Source organism: Eublepharis macularius, chromosome 13 (assembly GCF_028583425.1).
Source record: "Eublepharis macularius isolate TG4126 chromosome 13, MPM_Emac_v1.0, whole genome shotgun sequence".
NCBI lineage: Eukaryota > Metazoa > Chordata > Lepidosauria > Squamata > Eublepharidae > Eublepharis > Eublepharis macularius.
In genome coordinates this window covers 49809291-49815808 of record NC_072802.1, presented here as the reverse complement: position 1 = coordinate 49815808, position 6518 = coordinate 49809291, and positions in this window count along the sequence as shown.

Below are 6518 nucleotides of genomic sequence, written 5' to 3'. Positions count from 1 at the left end.
TCAACTCCCCTCTGTCTGGAGATCAGGGGGCAGGGCCACCAGCCATGTGACCATTTTCTCCAAGGGCAACCCACTGAGTTCCACCACCTCTTTTCCCAGAAAAAAAGCCCTGGTCCTGGGTTAAATAGGAGCGTTTCTTAACCCAGTACGGCAGTCCTTATTTGGAGTCAAGTGCCGTGTTTTTTGAAATCTGGAGAAGGGATAGAATTCCTGTTTTCTGCCCTGTTTAGATGGGATGGAGGTTCTTTGTGGGGCTCAAACCTAGACAGAGGATCATGTTCGTGACCCCCTCCCCCATGGATTTTAGTCATCCTCACCTCTAACCAGATTAACCTTGATCTTTCCTCCTGTATATGCAAGGCTCCAGGAGAGTCTTCCATAAGAGTGAGGTTCCCAATTAGTTTCCAGCTCTCTGGGATTACCATTTTTTTGTTCTGCAAGCACACACTCCCTGCACATCCAACCTGCCCCATCCTTTTCATATCCCACTCTCCAGGCTTGCATGCACTTGCCCTTTGTGATAAGTGTTGGTTCCAACACCAAGCATGGATCAAGCGACTTTGTAAGGAAGGTGAAACTGAACCTACAGAGGGCACCCTTGACTAGCTTAATGGGCAACTTGAGCGTCTTGCATGGAGGCAGCCACTGGTTTCCTTCACACCCGCTCAGCTCTGCTTCGTAGCTGCAGCAAAGGGAACTGTGCCTACAGACGTTCTGAGTCTCAGTTTCTCCAGGGGCTGGATGTGAACTGATTTAGCCATAATCAGTTGTGTTTGCTGGTGAGTTGTGTTGCAACATCAGAGACTTGTGCATTGACCTGAACTGTCTTGTCCTGACTAAGTGCCACTGGAGAGAGCTGTGAAAGGGGTTAGAATACTCACCTGCATCCAGTCCCCCTCCCCGCCTGTGCTGGCACAGAGGAATCCTTCTTTGGCAGTATTGGTAGGGCTGGCCAAAGACATTTTGATTCTGGAAGCAGTGACGCAAATGAAACCACCATCTCCCCTAGTTCTTAAAATGGGTCACAATCCACCCGGATGTTCTTCTACACAAGTCCCATTGAAATGAACAGAAACCAGGCCAGAGACTGCTGTGTAATTCTGGTTCATTTCAATGGAGCAGATAGAGGAGAATGTTGCTGTGGGTTGCACAGTATTGGAGTATCTCACTGCCTCCTTGAACCGCCCCTCCCAATCAATCACTTTGGGGTGGGGGGTTGCCTTCCCTTGAGCCTGAAGATGAGAGCTTTTTCCAAACGGTGGTGGTATTGGCTCCCTTGGCACGGGCAGCTGTGTCCTCTTCTTGTGCAGCACCCCAAACTTTGCACACACGGCCCAACTCCACCCTACTGCACCAGTGTGGACCTCGGTAGCCTGAACTGAATTCTAGTACTGTTAGTTGACTCACAGTCAACAATGGCTATCACAGATTTCCATGAAATCCACCAGTGCTGCAAGGCTGTTATTTTCTTACTTAAATGAATATTTTAATGTTTAATTGTGTTTTGGATAACATGTCATGAAATATGCAAGTTTTTTATTGTGAAAGAAAAAAAATGAACTTCTTAAAGTGGAGGGGGACTAACTAGCACAAACTGTGGCATCCGTCTAGTTGCCAATGCTTTCTGTCCAGTAAGACTCCAATGTCTGCGATGGTCACATGACAAGTAGAACCACAGGAAGAGGACCTTCTCCATCCCTGCGTCTTTGCTCTGGGAAAAGCTTCGCTTGCTGAATTTCTGTCCGTCATGCAGCTGGTAAAAGCACAGGGGCTCTGCAAGGAAAAAAAGGTGGTCGACCCTACTTTATGTAAAGTTCAAAGTCTATCTTCATAAGCAGATACCTTATTTTTCTCTTGGCAAGTCATCCTTAATATTTGTGTTCTTTTGGATTTATCATCTGCTCGTCTGTTGGGAAACACTATTTCCTTGTCTCATTTGCCTACAGAAGGTTGCTAAAAGTTAGGACACTGTTATTATGTTATAGATCCTGAGAAAGTGATTTTCTTTTCCCAAGGGCATCTGCTGAGGCCTGTTGCAGAGCAGTTTCATCACACAGATCTGGTTTAAATGGGTCTCGCACCCAAGTCCTCCTTGATGGATTGAGCCCCATGAGTCAAATCTGACTTTTACCCGTTTTCATGGCCTGAATGGCACATACCACTCTGAGGCTGCCGCTGTGCTTGCCCAAGGGTCATCTCTCGCCTAGATGAATTACTTTGCTCTACAATGAAGCAGGTTAGAATCGGCCCTCACCCTCGCTCCAGGCCCCAACCGCTTTTAGAAGCCTGCCTTGGACCAATAGAAAAATCCACCCTCCGACCTTCCTTTAACACGACTACATTTACAAAAGGAAATTAAAGTGTATTATAGAGAACTATTCTGAAATCTAATTAGAAATAAGAAGACTTCAGAACAAAGGGATCATAGAGGCTCACAAACTCCATAGAGGTTTTTGTTTGTTTGTTTGTTTTCAGGGTATGGAATTTTATGTTTTGTTGTTTAAAAGAGAACTGTGAGGAGGGGAATTAGGATCACAAAGTCAGGTGAATATTGATTGGAAGCTGCAGGAAGCAGTTGATCAATGTGAGAGTACACATGTAGCCCCCAGAGAGGCAAAAATAACACACCCCCGGCATTGTTTTATGTCATGTTTGGGGCGAGTGTGTGCTAAAGCCTCTTCCTTCCTTCAGTGCAGTGCCACACACCTGACGTACAACTGCCTGAGTCCAAGGGCCAAGCTTCAAGTGACGAATTACACTTGAATGGCAAGTGAACGGACTCACGTGTATTCCTGGCAAGTGAACAGATTCATGTGTATTCCTCCCTGTTCACTTGCGCTCCACTTGCACTCCACTCGATCACGTAGTGGAGTGCAAGTGCACAGGGAGTGCAAGTGAACAGGGAAGAATACACGTGAGTCTGTTCACTTGCCATTCAAGTGTAATTCGTCACTTGTAGCTTGGCCCAATATCGGATACTACATAAATCATAACTTTGTAGCTTGCTTTTCCTGGTATGTTTCTCAAAGTTGATAAATCCTTACTTCAGGATTTCCAGATATTAAAGAATATACATATTATTTTGGCATCTACAAGATGAGGCAGGAGAAGGAACTGCAGGGGTGACTTGTGCAGAGGAAGCTGTGGCTAAACTCTTCCAGCGCCCAACAATTCTTATTTTTATTTATTAGATTTATAGTCTGCTGCCCCCTCAAGTGGGCTCAGAGTGGATCACATCATATAAATATGTTCAACAATAAAATCACATTAATAACATAAAATTCAAACAACGTATAATCCAAGTGGCAAGCCATATCACTTAACCACGTCAATACATTCTATGAGATGGGGACCGGCAGACAAATGGAAAGCATGTCAACAGAAAGCATTTCCCTTGCAAATGTTCTTCCCTAAGCCTTTCTTGTCATTTTTGGGGCACAGATGTAAAGAAAGTGATTTTAAAAAGGCTGGGAATGCACACAAGCCCACACATGCTTTCACAAGGGAGACAAGAATCAGAAAGCCCAGTACTCTAGAGTTTTGCCCTTGAACCTTGGAGAACCCTGGACAGTTGGAGCAGTCAGTAACTGGCTAGAGGGACCAAGGCCCGATGCATTCTCAGGCAGCTTCAGATGTATTTCACTTGATGTGATTCACAAGAAGTCATTGCACTTACTGAATGCTTATCCTGGGGCCTCTGGTCCTGTACTGACCGTATGCCTACTGCTATAGTTCGGTCACTTGGTGGTGGAGAGCCCTCAAGTCATAGGTAACCCCTTGCAGGGTTTTCATGGCAAGAGACTAACAGAGGTGGTTTGCCATAGCTTGCCTCTGCAGTCCTGATCTTCACTGGAGATTTCCCATCCAGTTACTAACCAAGGCCAACCCTGCTTAGCTTCTGAGATCTGATGAGATCAGGCTCACCTGGGCTATCCAGGTCAGGGTAGTTCGGTCACTTAATTTCTGTCAAAGCAAACTGTGCTCCTTAAGACACATCTCTGTATTGCCACTAAGTTAAATTCTGGAGGTAAGCCTGCCTCCTCCCAGGCAGGTTACCTTTGGGGCCCATCGCCTGGCCTGCATCCTGCTGGGGCATTGACTGCTGCTTGCCGACCTTCAGCTATTACGTTTCCTTAAGCTGCCCTTATAAGCACATATCCAACATCAGGACTTGAAAATGCTTTCTTCCCGCAGGGTCTACCAAGGAAACCCTGTGCATTGCAGAGATGCTAAAGAGTGAAGAGGTGCTTATGGTTCGTGGAACTCTGGCCTGGCACTAGAGTTGCCAACAGGCCTGAAGAAAAATGTCTTGTCCATTTAATAGAGGCTTAATCTATGGAAATGGGCAGCTGACTTTTTTATAACATGGACATCACCTGATAAGTAATATTCTATTAAATCTATGTTAAAGGGCCAGGCATTTTTTTTAGTCCATTGGCAACCCTACTTGGCCCAATAGACCTGTCACTCCCTGTGCATGTGTCCAAGAACACCCTCGCTATTCTCTTCCAGTTGCTCATTGAAGGGAAGATAGGCCACACTGGACCAGCTTGTTTGGAGCTACTGATCTTCTAATTGAGGAACCCCTGATAAGCTTTCAGAGAATCCCAGGCCTAGAAATCATGGTTTCCCCTCACAAGGAAAGGTTTTGCCAGAACTGACAGCTACTGTAGGCAACAGAGCGAGGGGCTCAAAGCAACCGAGGGAGCGGTTGGCAGGGGGTGGGTATCAGGAAGGAAAGGATAAAATATGGTACCTTTTTCCTTTTAATTTAGTGTCTCCACAGCTGTGGTTCAAAACTTCTAGGGGTGAGACTGTAGGGTTACCAGCCTCCAGGTGGTAGCTGGAGATCTCCTGGAATTACAACTGATCTCCAGGCAACAGAGACCACTTACCCTGGAGAAAATGACAGGTGAACTCCATGGGATTATATCCCATTGAGGCCCCTCCCCTCACAAACCCCACCCTCTCCAGGCTCCACCCACAAAATCCCCTGGAATTTCTGTGCCTGGATCTGGCAACCCTAGATGCTGTTTGAAGTGGAAGATTTGTCTTCGATTTTTGCCTGTAAAAGTGCCTGGTGTGTTACTGAATCTATATTAATATTAAAAATAAACTCGCTGGGGGGAAAATGATGTTCAGTGCATGACCCAAGAAAGCTTGCACTAGCAAAACAGTCTTAGCGTTCACTTTTCCTAATTTTCAAAATGAAATGTGTTTGGCTTCATGCTTCTGGGAGCCTGGGATCACTTAAGCCACTAATGATAGATCCATAGAATTTGGTTATACTAACTTCTGAAGGCCCTCCATGCATGCTTACAGGTCTCTCTACCTGTGAGCCAGCACAGGTGGACACAGGTAGAGCTTGACAATCAGTGGACTAGCTGATGTTTGTTTGTTGGTAATTTGTAATTCTAGAAACTCCACAAGGATTTCACACAATTAACTTAGGAACTCACTGCCATATGATTGAGTGATGGCCATGAAATTAGATGGTTTTTTTAAAAAAAGGATTGGACATATTCAAGAAGAAGGATAGATTAGCCATAATGGCTAATATCCAGGAACGGAGTTGCATCAGCTGCTGGGGCAAAACAAATGATTGCGGGGGGGGGGGGTAGTTTTAGATATCAGTCATCTGTTAAGATTACAGAACAACCAGGAGAAAGGGGGCAATCCCAGAATATAGAGGATATAGAAAGCCAGAATGGTGTAATAGTTTGAGTGCCAGATTAGGACTGGGAAGACCCAGGTTCATATCCTCACATGCCATGGTATTCACTGGGGAACTTTGGCCAGGCATAATCTCTCAGTCTGACCGACCTCACAGGATTGTTGTGAAGATAAAATGGAGCAAGGCGAACCATGCATAAGCCTGAGCTGCTTGGGAGAAGGGCAGGATTCAAAGGTACTGTACATTAATAAATAGAATAATCTTGGTAAGATAATGGGCAGTTTCATCTACATCCATTTATGCTTTTTATCATCCACAGTCTTTGAGGTGCCAGGATGAGATTTTCCTTGACTCACAGTAAAGGGAAGGGATTGTTAAGCCTCTATTTTGATGCTTAAGCACGAAGAGTGGCAGGCTGAATTTTCTGAATTAAAACTGGAGACAAGTTGGAAGAAGCTAAGCTCAGGGCAAAAATTCTCGCAGGCACATAACAGGCACAAGGTGGACTGGCAAGACGAACTCCTGTCTGGTTCGGATTGTGAACTGCCCCCTACGTGTTATGGATGCTGTAGGGAGCATTGGCATTACAGCATTCTATCCCACTGCCAATGCAAAAAGTGTTTCTCCTACGCATATGCATTTATGTGAATTTGAACAGTCAGGTCTACTGATTCCTTAAGGAGAGTTAGATGCTGAAGGCCAGGCTGTGACCTTGGCATGGATGTGTCCCATCTGTGCTAGACTGGACTGGATTCTAGTCGGCTGATGAAGAAAACATACTAATCATAAAGAAAATACAACCTTCCCAGGATTGTTTATCCCCCAATTAGCCTTTATCGGAGCT